At 41.5% G+C, this 12,238-nt stretch overlaps 1 long non-coding RNA gene across 1 annotated transcript; it reads left to right on the top strand.

Moving 5' to 3' along the window:
- Position 1: 1 nt before the first annotated feature.
- On the top strand, positions 2–4,370 carry LOC128784220 (uncharacterized). The gene is made up of 4 exons (XR_008429403.1): positions 2–227; positions 2,911–3,027; positions 3,858–3,922; positions 4,068–4,370. It is a non-coding gene; the product is annotated as an uncharacterized LOC128784220 (long non-coding RNA).
- Positions 4,371–12,238: the final 7,868 nt, after the last annotated feature.

Below are 12,238 nucleotides of genomic sequence, written 5' to 3'. Positions count from 1 at the left end.
TCCCTGGCCAAGATGGGCAGGAGATTCCCTGCTCCCTAGGGCCATTTTCTGCTTCCATGTCCTATTCAGCTGGCAGGCATTGCCCCAAGCCCAGAAGCTGCTGAGGGACCTACTTATTTTCCTTTCAGCCCCAGGGCTCATCAGGAAGCACCAAATCCATGTCACAAGAGGTTCTTCAGCAGGAAGCCCTTTCTGAAGACTTGCACATCTTTTCCTGATGCATGGAGGTAAACATCTGCTGCTATTTACCCCTGCATTTCCCAGTAAGACATTTGCCAGGGAGTCCATCCGTAGTAAGGCACATCTCAGGTATGTTTCTACAATTAGGGTAGGGCAGGAGAAGTGTAGGAAGGGCTACTCCTGCTTGATGAGGATGGAAGCTAAGCCATGTATGTCTTCAGGACAGCTGCATACACAGCTGCCCAGCCTGCCATTCCCTCCCTCACAGACTTCCTGCATCTCACAGGTGGCCACTACCAAGAGATGGTGTAGATGTGGCTAGAAAAATGAAGATTTATCTACTTCCTGGTGTTTTAACCAGAAAGTTAAACCTCACTCTTAAAAGTTGCCCCATATCCTATACTGTGATGGGACTTAAATAAACCTATAGTACATTTGATGCTTGGATTATTTTTAACTCTTTGAGTATAATTGTTGGCCTTTGCTAATCTTCTAGCACCTCACTCCAATAATATTAGAATGAGTAATTACTGAAGTAATCATGGATAAGTAGCTCACTTCTTGACTTTTTGTCTTATGAAATAAGCTTCTAAAAATCATTTCTGAAGTGTTCCTTGAATGATGACAATGCTCTGTCATTTCTGAATGAGTCTGTAGCACAAGAGAGTTGCTAGAATTAGGAGGGGAGGGGAAAGGCTGCCTGGAAGCATGGAGGAGACAGGGTGAATGTTTGAAAACATGCAAGTGCAGTACATGTACATAACAAAAATGATAAACTGAAATAAAAAAGAAAATTATGAATTCACATGGGACAGCTTGAAGCTCTTACCCATCATGATGCCTTCCTGTCGATGTTTGCATGAGGAAGCTACAAGAAGTGAAAGCAGAACTGAAAACAGCATGGCCAGACTGCAATTCCCTATTCAGTTCAGTGCTTCTGAGAGAAAGGACAGTACTTAGATGGTGACAGGGACCACCCCAACATACAGCACAGAATATGAGTAAGAATTATTAAGTAGGTCAGACAATCTGGAGATCAGTCTGTTTCCATTGCTGTTGTTCTACAGCACAGACCTCTGCAACCAACTCCAGAGGAATTTGGTGACAGCAGCCTCAGGACTCTCCCCTTCCCGGCTGGGTGGCAGGTCTGTCCTTGAGTCCCAGCTCCTTGCCTGCAGTCTCACTCTGGATGCACCTCAGACAAGTTTCAACATCTTGTGTTGTGCTTTTTTACTTTTAGCTGTAGCCATGCATTGACCCCTCTTTTACCTGTTTGCTTGCTGCTTTGTTGACCTTGTGTGCAGTTTGCTAAAACTGTGGGTGGGTTTGAGCAGTAACTAACAAGAAAGCTCAAGAAACTGCTTGTTTCCACCCATGCACATAAATACTCATAACAGACAAAAACTTATTCAACTAATTTCACCTTCTAATAAACAAAAGCAACATATATGCACCAATCCATATTAAATTTATCCTCTTTTCCTCAAGTTGTTTTCAGCATCAGAGTTTCAGGGGCAGAGCAGACACTTGCTGGCAAGACTGCATCTCATTTTGGAAATTTTGCCATGTTCTGGATTCCCCTCAGACACCTTGAAACTCTCCTTTATATCCAAAATATTACATACCATCAAAGAATTCCTCTCGCAGCAGCAGATAGTTTCCTGACAACATGTTTTTGATGAAAGCTTCTGCTCTGTACATTTGTAACCCTTTGGTTGCTAGAGGATTCATCTGTTTTGTAACAACACAGGGGTTTGTGAAAGATCTTGTGCATAGGTATCAAAATTGTCTGCTGTAACTACTGGCTACCATGATAAGCACTGCAGAATGCAATAAATCTCACCCTAATTGTAGTAAAATGTTGTCCCTGCTCTTCCCTTTAAATCCCGTTTCCCAGCTTTACTTTTTCAGGAATCTTTCCCTGATTTGCAGCTTAAGTTTTCTCATAGGCAGAGTGTCCCTGTTGGTTTTTACCAGCTTCATCCGTTCCTTTTCAGTTATTCTGTCTCCCTTGAGTTCAGTTACTGGATTGATCGACAGAGGGCAATAGTATCTCACTCCAGCTTCCAGTCCTCTTTCCTGCTTCTCTTTCCCCTCCCTGCTGAGTGTCTGCATCCATCATTTGCTTCTCCTACTTCCAAACTTTCACCTTTGACCAGTGAAGGAGGGTTCCTCCAGCAGTTACAGGGGGCACAAGAATAAGTGTTTTTCTGCAAAGCCTGGCACAGTGCTCAGCCAAAGGATTTCTCTGTGCCCAGCCAAAGGGCTTCTCTGTGCCCAGGGCAGCGATGGTGCTGAATGTTGACACAGACTCTGAAAGCAATTCTGCAAATCACAGTCCGAGGGTTGTTAAAAACCAATGCACCCATTTTTTCTACAGAAGTAGAAACTTGCAGGAAGGGCAGACAGTAACCTCCTGGGCCAGCCCTGGTGCTCAGCATTCCTGCTGCCAGGGAATGTGTCTCCCTGTATGCCAGGCAGGTGCTGAGGATGCTGCTGGTAGTGCTTCCAAAACCTGTGAGCATGGATCCGTTGACCATGGACTGCAGTGTGCTGATGGCCTGCAGACTTAGATTCAATCCATCTACACAGGCATCTACTGGAAAGTACACAGGGCTCCCCAAACAGGAAAGGATGATTGAAAGGAACTTTTTTCCTCTCTCTCTCTCTCTCTGTCTCTGTCTCAAGTTTAACCCCTAGTGAAAGTTGCTGCTTCCATTTAATTTTCAGTCAAATATCTGCACTTGTCTGGAAACAGTTTGTCATATGAAAAATATGAAAATACTTCTCCTCCTTCTGGGTGGAATGCAGGAGGTAACTGTCTCCCTGGAATGGGAAAAATCAATGGTGAGTATAACAATCATTGTATGTTCTAGCCAAAAGTCAGTACTACCCCTATAGGAAAATATGTTAAGGATTGTACAGTGCAAGTAAATACTTTTTGAGCTAGACTGCAGCTTTAAGCCCTGGACTCAGAAAAGCTTGCTCTGTTCATGTTATGGACTGTGAGTTGCCTAATTGAAGTTGCTCAGGGCTGTTCATGCTTCAGGACACTGAGCATGGAGGGAAGGCTTTGAGGGGCTGGGGACTCACACATGCTCCCTCAAGGGCAGACAAGGGAACAGCTAATAACTCTGCCTCTGTGATAAGGATTTGTACCTCTGGGGATGCACCTCTGTGGTCTTCTGGCTGATGTATTTTCTCTGCTTAGACTGCAGGAGAGCTGAAGGGCAGCTACTTCTCAGCATCTGAGTACATGATTAGCATGGCATTTACTGCAATGCGTGTAGGCTGCCATGCAGCCGTTCTATATCTTTAGCCTGGACTTATCCTCCTAAGAACAGGAGAGAGGCCAGAGAAGGTCAGACTAGAGCTTCACCTAGCCCAGCATCCTGGCTCTGCTCTTACCTATTGGACAAGCCACAGGGAACATGTGTGAGGGAAGGGGCCAGTACGAAATGCCTCACATCTGACAATGAACATTAGACAATGTTCACTCACTCTCTGGCAAGGCAGTTATGTCCAAACTGTCATATTTGATAATAACTGAATGTGACTGAACAAGTCTGAATACTTTTGAACAAATGTATACTGTTGACTTCAACATCCTGTGACAGTAAGTTGTACAGTTTTCCTTAGAGTTACAAATCATCCTTTCACTGCTATTCTCATTACAGAAAGCTAATAATATCTTACTGTATCATCCCTGAAGCCCACTATGCTAGCTTGCAGGAGACCAGAGGTAAGATTTTGCCTGTTTTCCATTTTACAAACCAATTGCCTGTGTGGCTACTACCTGTTTTGCCTTGCACCTGCCCTTCACTGCAACGTTGCCAAATTTTATGCATGTGATTGAATATTCCCATATTCTTTCTTCCCTTTCTGAGGTGACAATGTCTCCCAGCCCTTGGGAGGAGCCCACCCATCCCATTTGTGCCATCCATGGAAAATCTGCAGGCAGAGACAGCTTGCAGTTTTCTTTTATGGCTATCACTGTTCAGATGGGGTTTCCCTGCAAGTCCTGTTGAGCTTGATTAGACTGGAGTAGAAGACTGGAGTAGAAGAAATCAACTTCCCCAGCAATCTGAAAACAGCAAGGAATGTAAAAGAATCCTCAGCTCTGCCCAGCTATTTAAGGAGCATTGAAAGACTTCAGAAATATTTCTGAGGCTTTTTCTCGCACTTTTTGGACAGATTTCACAGTTCCTCCCCTTGATGCAGGTGAACTGTGAAGATGTTAAGTGACTAAGGTTGCCATTTTGGTCAATAAAAAAAGGATGTTTATTTGTCTTCTTGACAAATGCACATCAGCATCCTCATTATTAGAAAAAAAAAGGTGCACCTGATAGTCATGGGGTAGTCGTGTTATATATAATACTCTTATTACTGTTGGCCTTAAAATACTTCAGAGCCAGTGTCATCCTTCTTTATTTAAATTTAATTTACACAAAATAATGTTCTTCTTGCTCCATTTCTTCCAATTCCCTCTCTTTTCCTTCCCTGTTCATTTTTCTTTATAATTTCGAAATTAGTCCATTCACCAATGTCACCCCCTTCCACAGTCCCACATTTCACCTTTGCAAAACACAGCAAAAAGCCAGCCATTTATTCTGCTTGCCATTTGTAGCAATTAAAAATAGGAGTTTGCAAATCGAGTTGCACTGTCATTAAGCAGATGTCATTCAAAGCTTGTGCAGACACAGACAAAATTATTGATCTTCACTGTTTGGCTTTTGCTTCCTCCTGCCACCAGTATTACCTACCCTTCTAGAACAAGTGTGTATCACAGCATGTTTTCCTTTGTACCATTTTTACCCTTACTTGACTCCACTGGCCTTTTTCAGCTGGTTCAGAGTGGCTTTGGAGGCAAGTCTGTAACTCTGATGGGTGGGACTCTGCCATGAGGTTTAGCTCCTATAGGCCTAACTCTGATGGGTGGGGGACAGTAAATGGGGGGTGGGATGTGGAACACTGTATTAAATCACACACACTTTCGTCAGTAGCTGGCACTGGCTAAAGCTGCCCTGCCCCAAGGCCAGCTGAGAAGCTCCCTCACTTGGCTTTTAATCACTGCCTAACCACTACTGCAGAAGACGGGTTTTACCAAAACCCCACATTTTTTGACTCTGAGTCCTTCCTTCCCTTTCAAAAGTTGCTTTCCTCTGCTTAGAGGGCAATGCCTTCTCCCACACATCCAAGTGCCCTCAGGAAAAGAAGTCACAGTAAAATCTTCAGCAGACTCTGCACATGCAGCTAGAGACAGTGAGAGTGGTAGTTTTAGGTGTCCCTAAACTCATCTGTGTTGGTGAGCATCCCAAGACCTCACCCTTTGCCAGCCCATTAATGCGCTGCAACGCCAGGCTCTTCAGCCCTCTGAAAATCTCGTATAAAATTTAGAGATTTCACAGTAAAACTCCATGTTTCTGACAGAAACATCATTGACTTCTGTCATAAAAATAACATACACCCCAATCATTTAACAGAAAGAAATTCATGCCTGGAAACCCAGGTCATGAGGCAGCCAAGCATGACTGGTCTTGGGTGTAACAGAAGTTAGTGCTGAAGCTGCACGGGTAATATATTAATTCACACGTATATGGCTGATTATGTATTATTACTACAATTAAAGAATATTGCTAGTGGAATACAATGTTATGACAATGTAATGTTCTCTAAACTACCCTCTTGGCAGATATAAAAAATAAATGGAAAATCTGGAGACAAAAAGGCCATGAGTTGCAGAGTGGATGAATTTGGCCCACCTTCCCTGCTAACGTAGAACAGTTGGCTCTGGAATGTTATGCTGGATCACTTGTACAACATTACCTGTTTGTGACAACTGTATAACACCCATCCATAGTCCCAGTCACATTAACTTTCACCATCACTGCCCAAAAGAGCAAAACTTGCTGCAGTTAACAAGGATGTTTCCTTTTTTAATTTTTTTTCTTCATCGAGACCTTTTGGTTCATTAAAGCAGGAATTAAAAGCAAAAGAAACACCTTCATGTGGGGTTTAATGTGGCTGTACTGGAAGAATCATGTTTAAAAATGAATCATGTGCATTTGTCAAGTGTTATGTTTCAATAACCAGTGCTCCAAAAGGCATTAATTATCAGGGTTATGTGAAACTGTCATCATGGCCCAGCACAGTGCCTCCAGGGTCAAGGCTGCTTGACAAGTGTGAGAAAAGCCACTGTTGTGAGCCAGAGATGACTCTGTAGCACTGAAGAAAACTAAGCACAGCTGGACAGGCTTATCTTTTTGTGGTAGGTCTGTGCCCAGGTGGATGACAGCTCTGGAGATTCTTCAAGGAAAGGAAAAAGGAAATAATCATTGCATTGAAGTTTGGCTACCTACCCAACACTTCCTCACCTGAGCTAAGCCAGTAACTTCTGCAGAAACTGCATAGTGCAGAGTGAGGCTGATTTACACTGGGCACAAAACTGGCCTTTAAAATCGTTGTGTCCTAGAAAATGCCTTCTCTTAACTAGCTCAATTTACTCAGACAGGTGAGTGTATCAGGGTAGAGAGTGGATGTAGGAAAGCAGCAATGGGCCCCTACTGGCTTCTAACAGCAGAATTATCTTAATAGTTATTAAATGAGGTGAAAATAAGCTGAGGGGAAGCATGAGAGGAAAATTCAGGGGCAAATGGCAGGGCTCAGTGAGCTGCATCATTAAGATGCTGCAAGAGATAGAGGACAAACATCTGCAGATCACAAACATATTTCCCAGCTCAGAACTGCAGAGAGGTTTGCCAGTCTCTCTCTTCTCCTGTGCTCAGAGTTTAAAATAAAATCATTATAAAACCTTCCAAGAAGGCCAGTGCAAAAGAAAATCTACCCCAAGGCCTCGCTTAGGTAGAGCTATATCTTTTAACAGCTTAACAGTGATATAGTCTGGTGGACAATTATATTCTGTGCTTAAGGAAAACTCTCATGGTACAAAGGAGCCTAAAAAAAAAAAAGAGGATCCAGTTTTTAGGATTTCCAAATGGCAAAAGAAACAGCATAGATAATATGTATTTTTATAAATCCATTTTCCTCTCTCTTATTTGTTTTATCCTTAGTGTGCAATTTAGATGTGTTTAATAGATAGCAAGGCTGCATGAGAGCATTGCTACAGAAGGCTCCTGAGTAGGCTAATCTAAGTGCTTAAATCCTTAAGCACTAAGTGCTGCTGAATTCTGCAGTTTGGCTGACCATTAACTCAAATCATTTGTCCCATGACATTTTAGGGGAAGTTCCCTTTGGAAGATCTCTGGCTCTTATTTTTAATCCTAGACTCCAGTCTCAGAGAAAAGCCTATGTCTTCCTGGCTGGTTTTGCAGATGGGTCAGTCATTGTCTCATGAGTGTGTGCTTGCAGCAGGTCATCAGGATTTATGGTGTGATCCTTGTCCACCTTTCCTGTGGCTCTCTCCTAAGTTAGGTCAGTACATTCATATAGGAAAGGAATAACCTACTCTTGCAGGACAGTAATTGCACCTCACCTCATAGGTCACTTGCAATACTCCTGTCACTACTACACTGCAATATTTGCACATTAAATACGCAGCAGCACCCCTTCTGTTTCAGCTCAGGAGCCAGTTCCAGAAGATGTGGACATCTCAGCCCTAAGGAACGGGAAGGGACGCAAGTACAAAACACGTGGCTCAAGGGGTTTTGCTGCCTGGAATTTCTTGTCTTGAAACTTAACTTCACCTGGTCAGAGAAGCTGCTTCATCTGGTGGTGTGAAGGTAGGAGAAGAGAGGCAGCCACTTCATCTTAATCAGCCCTTTTCACCCTTCTGCTCTGGATGGCAGGCATGTAAGCGTGGCAAAGAAACCTTCTGCTCTGACTTAGACCATCCTGTTGGCTTGCAATAAAAAGCTGTGTCCATTTCTTCCCCAAAGGAATGTGGCAATGCCTCCCAGAGAGTGTCCCTTGTGCCAACACAGCAAGCAGAGGAGACACGTAAGGTTGTATGCTGTAAAGGGAAAGCTGTGATCCAGGTAAAACCAGTGGCCATTCTGCAGCTTCCAGCTGACCTTTGGTCTGAACATCCCTACAGGATGGGCTGCGTTCTCAAAAGTTGTCTTCAACAGAGATCATGTGCACTCTGAGAAAGATCTGAACCATAATGCTCTGAGAGCTGTGTTTTGAACAGCCTCTGAAGACACCACGGAAAATGAAGACTTTGCCAACATAATTATGCCCAAGTTGAACTCAGTTTGAACAGTCTCTTGGTACAGGATCAAATCTGCGAAATCAGACACCAAACCGCGTGAATTATCATGACTGAATTCCATCTACACTTAAGGGCGGTTTTTTATTATGAACAGCCAGCTTCTTTTTCTTTCTCTGCAATTAGCTGGGAACAATCAGTCTTCCTGATGGCCCTCTAAAAACTGAAAAGATCAAATATATTCAAGTTGTTTAAAAAATTGCAGGTCCTTAGGAACAAAAATGAGAGGTTATGACAGTGCTGTAGGGCTTGCAGTCAGTTGGTGTGAAAACCAGGTTGTTTTAACAGCTGCCTGTTAACAATGAGTCATAAGTCCTGGGGAGATGGGACTGGAGGTGGGCCAGTAAAAGAGGAGAAAGATGCTAAGCAAGAACATTTTCACTCCCTCATTTGTGAGAAATGGGCTGACAGCAATGATTTAAAAATTTCTAATAAAGAGATACAGTGTTTTGAAAGTGCTTCTTAACAGTAACTCTTCCAGTCTCTAGAATTATTGTGATCTGCTTTTAACAGGTGGGCTGCAACAAAAGTGTTTTAAATACCCCAGGAAAGCATTTAAACATACACCAAATTTTAAGCCAGGATGAGGCTATATTAAACTCTATGGAGCTACTCAGTGGTGCAGGGACTCAAGGTTTCTGCAGAAAAGTTGTCAGTGTATTATGGAAAAACAAATTCAAAGCCAGAATTATTACCTCTGTCTGGGATATCTGTGTGCTATAGACACACATACGCGTTTTCTATGCAAACTTATTCTAATTTATATCTTGATACTTCATGAGAAGGGCACCTATATTTTTTTCTAGGGATCTCACTGCTTGTAGAGGGGTTAAAAATTATGTGTCAGTTGTGAAGGATAAATTCTTGTGGCTATATTTGAAAATCACTTTGCATGAACACTTCTGCTTCAGACCTGAAGAAGACCCTGTTTGATTTTTCAAAGAAACTATATTGGTTTCATAAAACCCATTACTTTTTCCTACAAACCTTCTCACCCAGTATAATATGGGAATAACCTGTACTGCAGAGGAAAAAAAATTAGCATAAATATCCATGTATTTTATGTATTAGAAAGACACGGTATTTTCACGAATGGACAAATTTGCTACAGTTCCACTGATCGGGATGGGTGAGACTGAAGTCTCACAAGTGGAGACTGAAAATGCCAGAGAGCTGCCTCAGGAAATGGTGGAGGGGCATGCAAACAACCTGGCTAAGTGAAACCAGTTATTTCACAAAGCCAGGGCTGGGCAGAGAGCCACAGAAACCAGGCATTTTCCTGGATCACCTTGTGTGTCAATGGCAACAACAACAAAAAGGCCATCATTGGCAAGCACCTGACACAGATTAAAAGTATGGATTGGTTTTCAATTATTTTCAGGAAATTAACATTAAAAATGAGCTAGTTTGACTATATGCCATGGAAAGCCCAAATGCAATTCTAACCCAAATCAAAAAATCTGTGTCAATCAAAACAACATGGAGGGGAAAGAAATCTGACATGATGGCATCTGTCAGAACCTCAGGGTTTTAATGACAGATTTGAATGGCTCTGGATAAAGGGATTAGTTGATTTATTTTGTTATTCGTTGATTATGGGGCCTTTTTAATATTATGGATATTCTAAAAACAAAACAATCTAAACCCTTCATTTTGCATTATAAATATAAACTAAAGTCTGGTAAAGCCTGTGAGAGCATTTGCAGGGCTGTCAAACCACATGGATTAACTCTGGGATGTGGGAGCAAGAAAAAAAGGAAAAGCTATTTCTAGATGACAAAGGAGATTACTCCAGTATTCCCTTTTTCCCATTGTGCTGGAGAGAAGAAAATACGGTCAGGCCATATTCTGCATTGAACTCCTCACATGAATTTCCACGCTCAGTCTCATAATGAGACTTTCCACAAAACCCCTCACTAACATTCCCTTTTTGGGATGGCTGATGACAAGAAATCCAGAACTGGATGGCTAGGGAAAATCCCTGCACCATGCAGCAGAGCTGAGATTGTTACCTGAGAAGTACATTTGCTTTCTCTTTTTTGACCAAATTATTTACAGCTGAAGAGCTCATTTTACTTTTTTTACTTTACTTTTTTTACTCATTTTTCTGTGAAGAGGATAACATTCAATCACCTGCTGAGTTATAGTCTAAAAAACAGTAGGTCTTTATTATCCAGGGTGGTGAACTCAATTGTCTCATGCAAAGAAGTTGAACACCCATTGACTACAGCAAGCTCAGTTCAGACAATGCTGGAAAATGATCTTTGTTTTACAAGAATTGAAAAGTGATTAAACACTTGACTATTATAATGCGTTCACATGAATTCCTGTCATGCTGCAGTCTCTGACTGCAAATACTTGTTTTGTCAATTATCTCAACTGGAATAACACAGGAACAACTCAGATGTGGCATAAGAGGTTAACTTCTCTTATTTTTTTTCCTAATGTTTTAAGCTCACTTACTCATTTTTCTTAGAAATTGCAGGTAGAATGTGTTCTTTCTCAATAAACTTTCAACATTTACACTCAGGTTTTCAGTGAATATTATTTCAGTTGGGGATCAGCAAGATATGACTGCAGCTCATTGCTACAGAAAGAATAGGACATTTTTCCTTTACATCTCTTACATCTCTTCCAGTGAACCTTCATACTACCAGTGATGATGAATAATATATTAATTTAGGAAAAAAATAATATTTAAAATATTTAGTTCCCTTATTATGCAATTAGATCCCTTGTTATGCAATAGGTCCAGTATTATGCAAGGTGATGAATTAAATATTGCATTTTGAGGTATTATGATGGCTCCTGGCAGGGTAGGATGTCTAAGTTAATATTTTGCCCTACTCTGTATTGGTCTACCTGAAGAACTTTACGTGCTTTGCTAAGCATAAATTTTTGTTCAGTGCTAGCAGCTTAGGTATCAGTTCTAGGTTTGCCTACCTGTAGTTTGGATTATTCTTCAGAAGAACTATAACATTAAGAACAGGAAGTTTCAGACATTGAAGTCATCTGGAGCTGAAAGTTATTTTGCTTGTATTCCCTGAACCCTGATGCTCATGGCTCTTTCCTTTCCAAAGGCAACAGAGGCGCTTCCTCTGAGCTGCACCCATCTGACATCTGAGTTTGAGAGCTGAGAGGATCTCTGTAGCTCCAGAGGTACTGCTTGAACCTTTAACACATTTTCAGACATTTCTACATCATCTTCTGTGGGTGGTGCCTGAAAAATCAACTCCAGTACACATTTGAGTACAACTGTAGTGGTTGAATAGCAAAAAAAAGGAAGAAGAACCAAGATACCCATATATAAATGATATACAGGCATATCATACATATGTGTATCATATATGTATATACAAAACATATACATTTATCTAAAACTATGGATTTACTGTATATTAGATGGTGTATATAATATACTATAGACAATGTATTATATATTACAGTCATGGAAAAAATTGTTATTACTATTTGGATAACTCTGTTCTGCAGAGATCCTGTCTGACCTGCAGAAACTTCAGAGTAAGGACACCATTTGCTGATCTGGTTGGAAGGGCACAGGTAAAATGAGCAGCTGGTCCTAGTGATTTCATTTGCAATGTCATGGATAGCATTTGCCAGAAAATGTCAGAAAGAGATGCATATTATTTAATCTGTCTGTTTTGCCTTAGGCCCTATATATGGAAGTGATCACTAGTGTGTAGCAATTAATTTTTTTATGGTTTGACAATTTGTAGTGCCAGGGAGAAAACCATGTTAACACTGAGGCACTAGGATAGAATGACTGACAGAAAGACAGCTCTTTGCCTGGCAGTGCAGGGCCGCAGTCAG

Source organism: Vidua chalybeata, chromosome 2, assembly GCF_026979565.1.
Source record: "Vidua chalybeata isolate OUT-0048 chromosome 2, bVidCha1 merged haplotype, whole genome shotgun sequence".
NCBI classification, from domain to species: domain Eukaryota; kingdom Metazoa; phylum Chordata; class Aves; order Passeriformes; family Viduidae; genus Vidua; species Vidua chalybeata.
The sequence above is the reverse complement of the archived record's forward strand: the minus strand, read 5'-3'. Positions and strand labels throughout refer to the sequence as shown.